We start from the raw sequence: 14144 nt of genomic DNA on the forward strand, positions 1-14144 counted from the left end.
GAAGACACCATAGGGCTTCAAAGTTCAGTAGCAATTTTGAAATTTTTCACAAAATTTTCAAACTCACTATTTTTCAGGGACCAGTTCAGTTTTGAAGTGGATTTGAAGGGTCTTCATATTAGAAATACCCCATAAAAGACCCCATTATAAAAACTACACCCCCTAAAGTATTCAAAAAAACATTCAGTAAGTGTATTAACCCTTTAGGTGTTTCACAGGAATAGCAGCAAAGTGAAGGAGAAAATTAAAAATCTTCATTTTTTACACTCGCATGTTCTTGTAGACCCAATTTTTTAATTTTTGCAAGGGATAAAAAGGAGAAAATTTTTACTTGTATTTGAAACCCAATTTCTCTCGAGTAAGGACATACCTCATATGTCTATGTTAATTGTTCGGCGGGCCCAGTAGAGGGCTCAGAAGGGAAGGAGCGACAAATGGTTTTTGGGGGGCATGCCGCATTTAGGAAGCCCCTATGGTGCCAGGACAGCAAAAAAAAAACACATGGCATACCATTTTGGAAACTAGACCCCTCAGGGAATGTAACAAGGGGTAATGTGAACCTTAATACCCTACAGGTGATTCACGACTTTTGCATATGTAAAAAAAATATATATATTTTTTTTACCTAAAATGCTTGGTTTCCCAAAAATTTTACATTTTTAAAAAAGGTAATAGCAGAAAATACCCCCCAAAATTTGAAGCTCAATTTCTCCCGATACAGAAAACACCTCGCATGGGGGTGAAAAGTGCTCTGCTGGTGCACTACAGGTCTCAGAAGAGAAGGAGTCACATTTGGCTTTTTGAAAGCAAATTTTGCTCTGGGGGCATGCCGCATTTAGGAAGCCCCTATGGTGCCAGAACAGCAAAAAAAAAAAACCATGGCATACCATTTTGGAAACTAGACCCCTTGGGGAACGTAACAAGGGGTAACGTGAACCTTAATGCCCTACAGGTGTTTCACGACTTTTGCATATGTAAAAAAAAAAAAAATGTTTTTACCTAAAATGCTTGTTTTCCCAAAATGTTTACATTTTTAAAAAGGGTAATAGCGGAAAATACCCCTCAAAATTTGAAGCCCAATTTCTCCCGATTCAGAAAACACCCCATATGGGGGTGAAAAGTGCTCTGCTGGCTCACTACAGGTCTCAGAAGAGAAGGAGTAACATTTGGCTTTTTTAAAGCAAATTTTGCTCTGGGGGCATGCCGCATTTAGGAAGCCCCTATGGTGCCAGGACAGCATAAAAAAAAACACATGGCATACCATTTTGGAAACTAGACCCCTCGGGGAACGTAACAAGGGGTAATGTGAACCTTAATGCCCTACAGGTGTTTCACGACTTTTGCATATGTAAAAAAATATATATTTTTTTTACCTAAAATGCTTGGTTTCCCAAAATTTTTACAATTTTAAAAAGGGTAATAGCAGAAAATACCCCCCAAAATTTGAAGCCCAATTTCTCCCGATTCAGAAAACACCCCATATGGGTGTGAAAAGTGCTCTGCTGGCGCACTACAGGTCTCAGAAGAGAAGGAGTCACATTTGGCTTTTTGAAAGTGAATTTTGCTCTGGGGGCATGCCGCATTTAGGAAGCCCCTATGGTGCCAGGACAGAAAAAAAAAAAAACACATGGCATACTATTTTGGAAACTAGACCCCTCGGGGAACGTAACAAGGGGTAATTTGAACCTTAATACCCTACAGGTGTTTCACGACTTTTGCATATGTAAAAAAATATATATTTTTTTTACCTAAAATGCTTGTTTTCCCAAAAATTTTACATTTTTTAAAAGGGTAATAGCAGAAAATACCCCCCAAAATTTGAAGCCCAATTTCTCCCGAGTACGGCGATACCCCATATGTGCCCTAAACTGTTGCCTTGAAATACGACAGGGCTCCAAAGTGAGAGCGCCATGCGCATTTGAGGCCTAAATTAGGGACTTGCATAGGGGTGGACATAGGGGTATTCTACGCCAGTGATTCCCAAACAGGGTGCCTCCAGCTGTTGTAAAACTCCCAGCATGCCTGGACAGTCAACGGCTATCTGGCAATACTGGGAGTAGTTGTTTTGCAACAGCTGGAGGCTCCGTTTTGGAAACAGTGGCGTACCAGACGTTTTTCATTTTTATTGGGGAGGGGGGCTGTGTAGGGGTATGTGTATATGTAGTGTTTTTTACTTTTTATTTTATTTTGTGTTAGTGTAGTGTAGTGTAGTGTTTTTAGGGTACAGTCGCACGGGCGGGAGTTCACAGTAGTTTCTTGCTGGCAGTTTGAGCTACGGCAGAAAATTTGACGCAGCTCAAACTTGCAGCCGGATACTTACAGTAATCCTCCGCCCATGTGAGTGTACCCTGTACGTTCACATTGGGGGGGGGGGGGGGAACATCCAGCTGTTGCAAAACTACAACTCCCAGCATGTACGGTCTATCAGTGCATGCTGTGAGTTGTAGTTTTGCAACCGCTGGAGGCTCCGTTTTGGAAACAGTGACGTACCAGATGTTTTTCATTTTTATTGGGGAGGGGAGGGGGGCTGTGTAGGGGTATGTGCATATGTAGTGTTTTTTTACTTTTTATTTTATTTTGTGTTAGTGTAGTGTAGTGTTTTTAGGGTACAGTCGCACGGGCGGGGGGGTTCACAGTAGTTTCTCGCTGGCAGTTTGAGCTGCGGCAGAAATTTTGCCGCACCTCAAACTTGCAGCCGGATACTTACTGTAATCCTCCGCCCATGTGAGTGTACCCTGTACGTTCACATTGGGGGGGGGGGGGGACATCCAGCTGTTGCAAAACTACAACTCCCAGCATGTACGGTCTATCAGTGCATGCTGGGAGTTGTAGTTTTGCAACAGCTGGAGGCACACTGGTTGTGAAACACCGAGTTTGGTAACAAACTCAGTGTTTTGCAACCAGTGTGCCTTCAGCTGTTGCAAAAGCTACAACCCCCAGCATGTACGGACAGCGGAAGGGCATGCTGGGTGTTGTAGTTATGCAACAGCTGGAGGCATACTACTTTGGCTGGGGATGCTGGGGATTGTAGTTATGCAACAGCTGGAGACACACTGGTTTGCTACTTAACTCAGTGTGCCTTCAGCTGTTGCAAAACTACAACTCTCAGCAGTCACCGACAGCCAACGGGCATGCTGGGAGTTGTAGTTATGCAACCACCAGATGCACCACTACAACTCCCAGCATGCACTTTAGCTGATTGTGCAAGCTGGGAGTTGTAGTTACACAACAGCTGAAGGTACACTTTTCCATAGAAAGAATGTGCCTCCAGCTGTTGCAAAACTACAAGTCCCAGCATGCCCATAAGGGCATGCTGGGAGTTGTGGTGGTCTGCCTCCTGCTGTTGCATAACTACAGCTCCCAGCATGCCCTTGTTGCATGCTGGGAGCTGTTGCTAAGCAACAGCAGGAGGCTGTCACTCACCTCCAACGATCCTCGCCGCACAGGTCAGTCCCTCGTCGTCTCCGCCGCCGCCGCTGCTCCTGGGGCCCCGATCCCAACAGGGGCGCCGGGGATCGGGGTCCCCAGCACCCGGGGTGCACGTCCCGCACCCGCTCACGTCCTCCGGAAGAGGGGCGGAGCGGGTTGCGGGAGTGACACTCGCAGCAGGCGCCCTGATTGGTCGGCCGGTAATCCGGCCGACGAATCAGGGCGATCGTGAGGTGGCACCAGTGCCACCTCACCCCTGCTGGCTCTGGCTGATCGGGGCCGTCTCTGACGGCCCCGATCAGCCAATAATTCCGGGTCACCGGGTCACTGGAGACCCGATTGACCCGGAATCCGCCGCAGATCGCTGGACTGAATTGTCCAGCGATCTGCGGCCATCGCCGACATGGGGGGTCATAATGACCCCCCTGGGCGATATGCCCCGATGCCTGCTGAACGATTTCAGCAGGCATCGGGGACCGGCTCCGCTCCAGATGGTTGCGGGGGGCCGGTAAAACACATGACGTTCTCATACGTCATGTGTCCTTAAGGACTCGGAAATGGAGACGTATGAGAACGTCATGTGTCCTTAAGGGGTTAAATAGAAATAATTTACAAATCTGGCAAATTTCCCTAACCTCAAGGTTAGTGTTTAACCACTTAAGGACCTAGGGCGTATGGATAAGCTTTGACGTCCTGGTACTTAAGGACCCAGGGCGTATCCATACGCCCGTGGGAATTTCAGTCCCCGCCGCGCGCCGGACGGGGACCGGGCCGGGGTGACTGCTGATATGAATCAGCAGGCACCCCGCACAAATGCCCAGGGGTGCATTTGTGATGACCCCCCCCATCGGTGATCGGCGCAAATCGCAAGTGAATTCACACTTGTGATTTGCGCCGATTCCGGGTCATACGGGTCTATTGTGACCCGGTGACCCGAAATAGAAGGGAGATCGCGGTTGTCTAAGACACCCACGATCCCCCTGTAGGCATAGGAGTGGGGTGGCAGGGTTGCCACCCCTCCTATCCCTGCTATTGGTCTGCTATTGATCGTCAGAGGGGACGACCAATAGCAGACCGGGGGCGGGGGGGTTAACTTTCATTTTCCCCGTCTTGTCCACCCACAATAGGCGGGGCAGAACGGGGAACCAAAGGGGACCGGGCGCCGACGTCCACTTACCCGTCACTTGCTTCTGAAGAGGACGGCTCCCGGGATGGTATGGAAGCCGGTAAGTTGATCTGGAGGGCTACAGTCTGAGACTGTGGTCTCTAACTGTAGCCCTCCAGATGTTGCAAAACTACAACTCCCAGCATGCCCAGACAGCTGTTTGGGCATGCTGGAATATGTAGTTTTGCAACAGCTGGAGGGCTGCAATTTGAGACCACTATACAGTGGTCTCTAACCTATATCCCTCCAGATCTTGCAAAACTACAACTCCGAGTATGCCCACATAGCTGTTTGTTGTCTGGGCATGCTGGAAGTTGTAGTTTTGCAACCTCTGGAGGTCCACAGTTTGGAGATCACTGTGCAGTGGTCAAAAAACTGTAGCTCTCCAGATGTTGCAAAACTGCAATCCCCAGCATGCCCAGAAAGCAAACAGCTGTCTCGGCATGCTGGGAATTGTAGTTGGGTATCTCAAGCTGTTGCATAACTACATCTCCCAGCATGCCCTTCGGTGATTAGTACATGCTGGGAGTTGTAGTTTTGCAACAGCTGGAGGCACACTGGTTGGAAAATACTGAGTTAGGTAACATAACCTAACTGAAGGTTTTCCAACCAGTGTGCCTCCAGCTGTTGCAAAAGTACAACTCCCAGCATGCACGGTCTGTCAGTACATGCTGGGAGTTGTAGTTTTGAAACAGCTGGAGGTTTGCCCCCCATGTGAATGTACAGGGTACATTCACACGAACAGGTTTACAGTAAATTTCCTACTTAAAATTTTTCCCCGCAGCGCAAACTCCTAGCGGGAAATTAACCGTAACACGCCAGTGTGAATTTACCCTAAAAACACTACACTACACTAACACATAATAAAGGGTAAAACACTGCATATACACCCCCTTACACTGTCCCCCCCCCCCCCAATAAAAAATTAAAAACGTCTTGTACGGCAGGGTTTCCAAAATGGAGCCTCCAGCTGTTGCAAAACAACAGCTCCCAGCATTTCTGGACAGCCACTGACTGTCCAGGCATGCTGGGAGTTTAGCAAAAGCTGGAGGCACCCTGTTTAGGATTCACTGGCGTAGAATACCCCTATGTCCACCTCTGTGCAATCCCTAATTTAGTCCTCAAATGCGCATGGCGCTCTCTCACTTAGGAGCCCTGTCGTATTTCAAGGAAACAGTTTAGGGCCACATATGGGGTATCTCCGTACTCGGGAGAAATTGCACTACAAATTTTTGGGGTCTTTTTTTCCCTTTACCGCTTGTGAAAAGGAAAAGTTGGGGGCTACACCAGCCTGTTAGTGTAAAAAAATAAAAATGTTTACACTAACATGCTTGTATTGCCCCATACTTTTTATTTCCACAAGCGGTAAAAGGAAAAAAAGACCCCCAAAATTTGTAATGCAATTTCTCCTGAGTAAGGAAATACCCCAGATGTGAGCGTAAAATGCTCTGCGGGCTCACAACAAGGCTCAGGAATGAGATGTACATGTACATTTGAGGCCTAAATTGGTGATTTGCACAGGGGTGGCTGATTGTACAGCGGTTCTGACAAACGCAAAAAAAATAAAAATACCCATATGTGACCCCATTTTGGAAACTACACCCCTCACCGAACGTGACAAGGGGTATAATGAGCCTGAACACCCCACAGCATTTTTTTCACTAAAATGCTGGTGTTACCCTAAATTTTTCATTTTCACAAGGGTAAATAGGAAAAAAGCTTCCCCCAAATTTGTAACCCCATCTCTTCTGAGTAAGAACATACCCCATATGTGAATTTAAAGTGCTCTGCGGTCGAACTACAATGCTCCGAAGAGAAGGAGCGCCATTGGGATTTTGTAGAGAAAATTTGTCCGGAATTGAAGGCCACATGTGTTTACAAAGCCCCCATAGTGCCAGAACAATGGACCCCTCGACACATGTGACCCCATTTTGGAAACTACACCCGCCACATAATGTAATAAGGGGTACATTGAGAATTTACCCCCACAGGTGTCTGACAGATTTTTGGAACAGTGGTCCGTAAAAATGAAAAATTAAATTTTTCATTTGCACAGCCCACTGTTCCAAAGATCTGTGGGGTGTAAATACTCACTGCACCCCTTATTAAATTCTGTGAGGGGTGTAGTTTCCAAAATGGGGTCACATGTGGGGGGGTCCACTGTTCTGGTACCACGGGGGGCTTTGTAAACGCACATGGCCCTGACCATTCCAAACTAATTCTCTTTCCAAAAGCTCAATGGCGCTCCTCCTCTTCTGAGCATTGTAGTTCGCCAGAACTTTCACAGAAAGAAAGCCGTTCACTGCGGCATCTTGGTCATTAGATCGGTCAGCCTGGTCCCAGCCGGAGTGGTTGTGGTGCAAAACTGTGCAGCTAGGAAAAAAACACCAGTAAGTGCCCGCTGCATTCACCAGCACAGAAAGCCATATATGCCAGCGGAAAGCCGCCACATAAATGCTGCACGTGCTGTATGCCGCAACTATGCAAATATATCTAGCACAGCCTGCAGCCTGTTCACACCTATTGTGAAAACATTCATTTCAGCTGGGATTACACTTGGCGTGTTTGTCATAAAAAACACCATGCTCGCTGCGGGCACATGTTAGGTTGGAATCAATAGGGTAATATGAAACACCAGACACTAATGGGGGTTTCTTCATCCTTTTATGGTGTTTTTAGGCTATCAAATCTGTGGGATGCCGAGAGCATGTTTTTTTTTTTGGGGGGGGGGGGGGTATTTTCTCACAATTTTTTTTTTTAGAAATCCTTCAGTCAAATGATGAAAGAATCACATGACTTGTAAAGAGAAAGGCCAGAGGGAAAAAAAAAACACTAAAGAAAAAACACTTCCCATAATAATAATAATGATGATGATGATGATAATAATAATACACATTGGGACAGATGTATGAAAACCTGTGCAGAGGTCAAGTGGACCAGTTGCCCATAGCAACCAATCAGATCACTTCTTTCACTTTTCAGAGGCCTTTTTAAAAATGAAAGAAACTACCTGATTGGTTGCTATGGGCAACTGGTCCACTTTCCCTCTTCCCTGGTTTTGATAAATCTCTAAGACAACCCCTCCACCTTCCCCCCCCCCCCCCCCCGCCCCCGGCCCGCAGTGCTTTTAGCAAAAATAACACAAAGATAGCTGAGAAAAGAAATGAGGGGGAAGATTTTGATGTTTGTTTTTTTTTGCATAAAAAAAACAAAACATCAAACAAGAATTGTGTTTGTTCCTAGGCTTAGGCTGTGATTAAAAACAACATATAAATGGTGTTTTTCAAAGCCCACATTGCTTTATTTCTGGTGCTTTTTCCCCCCTTTCGACAGACGTCTGTCCAGCTATTGCAAAGCTACAACTCCCAGCATGCCCTGACAGCCAAAGGCTGAGAGTTGTAGTTTTGCAACAGGTGGGCAGCCACAAGGGATCGGTTTTGCAGTATGTCAATCTAGGGCCATGGTGTCTGATCTGGAACTGGCAGCAGGAGCCACGACCACTTTAAATCAATGGCTGCTGGGACGTCTGACTAGTGACATCCTTCGCTCCAGACCGCAACGTCAGGGACGTCACTCGTCAGACGTCCCGGCGGCCAGCGCTGCTCATTGAGCCTACCGGAGTAGCATTGATCTATGTAAGAAACCTATGGGCGCAGGCTGTTGGGGCCACCAAATGATATTACATATACAGAATGTCTGGTTAGGAGAAACAAATATAACACACCCACAGGGAGTGGCGCCATTTTAATAAAATTTGTCAAAAACCTTAGATAACAGTCATACAGAATATATTAGAAAGCTTTTTTGATTTTCAGCCAATCAGAGAGCAGCACTACTGAAATAGAACTCCCAGGAGGTAACAGTGTGTCACACATGTGATGTCATAACCATTGTCCACCAAAGAGCAGCACTGAGCAGAAATAACACTGCTCCTGTTCATTCTCCATCAGTGAGGGGCCGGTGCTGGACACTGTGTAGGGACGCGGGAATGCAAAGTCATACACATGACTGTGACTGGTAAGTGTTACATTGTTGTGTCCAAAAGATCTTTAGTGCAGTTCCATGTGTATTTCTATGATAAACATGTAAATAATTTATCTTTTTTTTTTCTTATCTTAGATGCACTATCTCCAGGACATGGAGTAGCATTTCCGGACCTACAGCAAGACGTTGGATGAAGGCATAGCCCCAGAAATAACACTGGTCCTGTTCATCAGTGAGGGGCCGGTGCTGGACACTGTGTAGGGACACGGGAATGCAAAGTCATGCACATGACTGTGACTGGTAAGTGTTACATTGTTTTGTCCAAAAGGTCTTTATTGCAGTTCCATGTGTATTTCTATGATAAACATGTAAATAATCTATCTTTTTTTGTCCCCTATCTTAGATGCACTATTTCCAGGACATGGAGTAGCATTTCGGGACCTACAGCAAGACGTTGGATGAAGGCACAGGCCTAGGAATCATGCACATACACAGAAACATTTGCCCAAATTATAGAGGTAACCTCCTTTAGTATGCCCAGAGGAAGGGCCATACAGTAGCCATGGATTCCCTACAGGTTTCCTCCCCTCTGGAGGTTTTTCCTGTCCTGAGTATTAGTTACTGTACGCTCTTTGTGAGTGATGGGAGGTTACAAAAAATCCCCTACACAAACATTTTAATAAATAATAAATAAAGTTCCCCTTTTTTTAAACTGTTCTTTGACTTGTTCGACTCATTTATTTATTTCTGTGTGTGAAAATAGAGTTAGCAAAACATGGATGACCAAAGCTGCTCTCCTGCACGATCTGCATAATGTGGTGCAGAGAGAGGCAACTGGTGCTGGGTGGTGCAGTTTATGAGGCAAACGTAGAACACCCAGCAAGTTCCATGCACAAGCCTTTTTCTGATGAATGGGACTCATGCAGGGAACTTGCTAGGGGTCATACGGTTGCAAAGGATCAACTTTTGGGTACATGAACTGTCCCTTAAAGGGGTATAGATATCTTATCCCCTATGTAAAGGATAGGGGATAAGATGTCTGATCAATGGGATCCTGCTGCTGGGACCCCAGCAATCTCCATGCAGCAACCAAAATTCTAAATATTATGTTTAGCTCACTGGTTCCTGTGGTGGGATTCGTGACATCATGCCACACCTTCTTGTGACATCACACCACCTCCCATAGACATAAATGGAAAGGGTGTGGTGGCGTGAGGTCACGACCCGCACCACGAGAACCCAGAGTTCTAAATATATTATTTGGAACGCCGGGTGCTGCATGAAGATTGCGGGGGTCCCAGTGATCAGTCATCTTTTGTCCTATCCTTAAGGTAGGGGATAAGATATCTAGGGGCGGAGTACCACTTTAAGGAATTAGAGAGTGTAGGCATGCCTTACAAGCAGGTAGAAAAAGAACAGCTGGGAGAAATGACAGGACACAAAGCAATATTTGGCTGGGACCGATTTTGGGTGTGTTCTGGCCAATTAAAGGAAAACTATGGCAAAAATTAACTTATCCCCTATCCATGGTTTATGGGATAAGGAGCTGATCGTGGGGGGTCCCCCTGCAATACCTGGGATGAGACCCGTCGCTCAGTGAGAAGCGCTCGCTGCAGACGTCAAATCTCAATTTCCCTGGACCCCCCCCCCTTCCTTCATGTCCACCACAGACGCCCCCAGACTGCTGTCTCTTACAGAGTTTTATGCCCAGAAATGGTTGGCTACTCACTTTGTCAGTAGATTCTCATCCTAAATATGAAGACAATCGGGGAAATGTACCTGTGGAGAGGAAATGTTGTCCAGTTGCTCTTAGCAACCAATCAGATTACTTCTTTTATTTTTCAGAGGTCTTCTCAAGAATGAAAGAAGCAATCTGATTGGTTGCTATGGGCAACCTGATGAAAACATCTTTTTTTTCTTTAACAACTACAGTACTACAACTCCCATTGTAGTGTGTCTTTTCAACCTGTGCCTCCTCCAACCCTGACCCTTAGGGGGGCATAGACGGACCACACTGGGGGTTGTAGTACTTTCATTTTTACAGTTCCCCTATAACTCTGCAGCTTCGGTAGAAGTATGAGGCTCAGCCTTAGAGTCAGTGTATCTGGCTGCTCCAGTGTTCTTCTCTTTTACAGCCTGGACACTGTTCTCCTCCACACTGGTCCCTGTGGTCCGGTCAGATGGTTCTGGACTGGGGCTGAACGGTTGCTTGAGGGATTTAGTGGCAGATTTTTTTGGGACTTCAGTTGTTGGATGACCTCTCTTCAGTGGCTGCTGATATTCGTAGTGCAGAATTTACAGGTGTTACGTAAAAGGGGTACTACGGGGGAAAACATTATTTTATTTTAGTTTTTTTAAATCAACTGGTGCCAGAAAGTTAAACAGATTTGTAAATTACTTCTTAAAAATCTTAATCCTTACAGTACTTATCAGCTGCCGTATGCTACAGAGGAAGTTGTATAGTTCTTTTCGGTCTGACTACAGTGCTCTATGTGAGTAGGAGCAAATCTCCATAGTAAACTTCTCCTACTCTGGACAGTTCCTGACATGGACAGAGGTGTCAGCAGAGAGCACTTCCTGTGGAACACAGCAGCTGTTTGGTGTGTCTGACTTCCAGAGTTTTCCAGAGAGAGAGGATTGAAGCAGTGTTTCCTACAGCCTTTTCCCCAGGAGGGTGGCAGCTTCCTTGGGAGAGCCTCCTGCTATGGAGCCCCAGACTTCCACCCCTCGAACTAGGACGGCGGGGGGTGGGAGTGAGAGAGCTACGGCCGATTCCCAGGACAGGGTGAGAAGATCCAGCAGGCTCCGCAGTAATGTGGAGCCCACTCCCCCGTCCGTCGCTGGAAACCGCAAGGCGTCCGGTAAGAAGCTTATGGTTATGTCTTCGGGGACTGTGTCTGATACTATGGAACCCCAGCAATGGGGGGTGAAGGGTCCCAGGGAGTCGCTAGCTACTTTCGGTTCCCGCATGCAGGCAAATCTAGTAGAATATGAGTAGCTGGGAAAAAAGCTGAAAATCATAAGGGAAGACCTGAAGTTTGCTCGCTACCAAACAGATAACTCTGCCAAGGCCATGAGGGCAAGGTTCGCTGCCAGGGTGTGTCAGCTGAAGGCAGAGGAGCAGGAGGTGGTGAGAGCCCGAATGCTGATTGTAGAGGGTGCAGGCATGTTTAAAGAAAAATTTAAGAATGAAGACCGCTATAAAACCATGCGTACCCCTGTGAAGGAGGAAGAGGATAGTCAGGGGGAGGAAGAGTGCTTGTGTGTCACGGAGGAGAAGATGGAGGAAGGTGGTGAGGGAGATGGCGGCAGTGAGGGAGATGAGAGTGAGGGGGATGTGTGTGATACCCCGTATACCCCTAAGACCTCTGTCACCCCGAGTGCAGATTACATCAACCCTGCCCAAGTCGCCTTACCAGCCACCTCTGAGGAAAGTGACAGTAGTGATGGCGGTGACAGTGGACTGGTCTGTGGGGGGCTCCTGCGGGCCATAGTGATGCAGGAGTCACCCAACCGTCTGGAAAATTGCAGTTTTGGCCAGGACCTGGGCCCTGAGGGGAGGAAGAGGAAAAAAAAGAAGAAGAAGAAAAAGGCTGAGGAGCAGATAAAGTTTGTTTTCTCTCCAATCCAGCAGTCTGGGCCACCTGAAAAGTTGATTCAGGCTGCTGGGCCTCCCACTCTGCCAGATCCCGCTTCTGCTGTGGAACGGGACCAGCACGGGGGGTACAGTGGTGCATCCAACATGGCCGCAGGTGCTACAGTCACGCGTCCTGCTGGTAAGGAAGAACAGGACGGGCTAATGGTGGGCAATAGTTATGCGGCAGTTTGCAAGGGGAGCGGTTCCCCGAGTATTGTGGGCAATGTTACTAGCCCTGCGGGGCAATTCCCTGAGAGGGGGGGGGGAGTGTCCAGGCGCCTGAGGTGTGTGGTGAGATCTTCTGCTCGGGGGGCGGTCCCCTGGGCGCTGCTAGTAGTGTCGGTGCTGCGGGGCACTCCCCTGAGAGAGGGGGGGGAGCGTCCAGGTGTCAGAACCTGCTGCTGAGCCCGTGCGGTTGGGCACAGTGTTTGGCGCGGACACTGCAGGGATCTCCCCTGTGAGAGAGGGGAGTCCCTGCACATCAGTGGCACGAGGAGGGGTGAAGTTGCGCCCGGAGGGGCAGCCTCAGCTTCGGGAGGTGATGTCGGCGGTAACATCTCGAATGGAGGAGGAGTCAGCGTCGCCGACAATGGCAGCCGCCGGTGACTTGAGAATGTACAAAAAGGCCAAGCTAAAGCATGTCCAGGCCAGCCCAGAGGTAGTGGGTGAAGCAGCTGCTGATCCCAAAAATACTGTCAATAAAAGCAATGTTAATACAAGGTGTTTGAAAGATGGGAGTGGTAGTGCTGTGGATGAGAGGGGTGTATGTGGCAGTGGTAGTGGTGCAAATGGGAGGAGTGGTAGTGGTGCAGATGGGAGGATTGGTAGTGGTGCAGATGGGAGGAGTGGAAGTGGTGCAGATGGGTGGAGTGGTAGTGGTGTAGATGGGAGCAGTGGTAGTGGTGTAGATGGGAGGAGTGGTAGTGTTGTGGATGGGAGGAGTGGTAGTGGTGTGAATGAGAGTGGTGATAGTGGAGTGAATGAGAGGAGTGGTAGTGGTGCAGATGGGAGGAGTGGTAGTGGAGTGATTGGGAGGAGTGGCAGTGAAGTGAATAAGAGTGGTGATAGTGGAGTGAAGAGGAGGGGTGGTAGTGGTGTGAATGAGAGGAGTGGTAGTGGTGCAGATGGGAGGAGTAGTGGTGTGAATGAGAGTAGTAGTAGTGGTGTGGATGGTAGGAATAAGAGTGGCTTTTGTGGCAGTACAGGTGGCCTAGGTGGGGATGTAAGGACGGTGTCTGGTCCGGCTGCCCCCCCCGGTCGTCAGGAGTTATGCAAGTGTGGCGGCTGGGGGTTCAGTAGGATCTTTACCTCCTGTATCTGGTGAAGGTCAGTTGCAACGGCGCCTCCTGGAGGCACTAAAGAGAGGAGAAAGGACGCTCCAGGTAGAGGGAAAGGAGATGGACCTGTCTTTTTGGGTGGAGAGACATGGTCTGGGAGCGTTCCGAGAGAGGAATGGGTAGGCCGTATGGTCCCTCCAGACACCCGGGCAGGAGGTAGATCGCAGGAATGTGGCCCGTTTGGTCTGGAAAGGCGAAGATGCGTGGTGGTGGTGGAGCTTCTTTTCCAGATGGGTTTCAGGGCTGGGGACATCTTTGACCTGATTCACCCCTTCGGCTCCTCCGAGTTTGACGTCAGCTTTGTTAGGCCGGAAGGACTAGATCTCTTTTGGTCTAATTATGAGCTGATGAAAAACGAGCCCGGATGGCGAGATTTCGCTGTAAAAGCGGTATCTCGCCAGAGTATGGTAAAGAAAGTGACCGTTTTGACCCGTAACGAGTCACTTTCTTGTTATGACAATATGACCTTGCTAGGCAGGTACGGGGAGGTGACGGACGTCCCCCGGAAGAACTTTGACGAGCACAATATATGGTCTGGGGCCTGGACGTTTTCCGTTCGTCTCAGGCGTTCAGGGAACACGGTCACCCACAT

General features: G+C 48.0%; 1 long non-coding RNA gene across 1 annotated transcript; it reads left to right on the forward strand.

Moving 5' to 3' along the window:
- Positions 1-8481: 8481 nt before the first annotated feature.
- LOC130348161 (uncharacterized) lies at positions 8482-9087 on the forward strand. The gene is made up of 3 exons (XR_008885941.1): positions 8482-8611; positions 8714-8878; positions 8982-9087. It is a non-coding gene; the product is annotated as an uncharacterized LOC130348161 (long non-coding RNA).
- Positions 9088-14144: the final 5057 nt, after the last annotated feature.

This window comes from Hyla sarda, unplaced genomic scaffold (assembly GCF_029499605.1).
Source record: "Hyla sarda isolate aHylSar1 unplaced genomic scaffold, aHylSar1.hap1 scaffold_867, whole genome shotgun sequence".
Lineage (NCBI taxonomy): Eukaryota > Metazoa > Chordata > Amphibia > Anura > Hylidae > Hyla > Hyla sarda.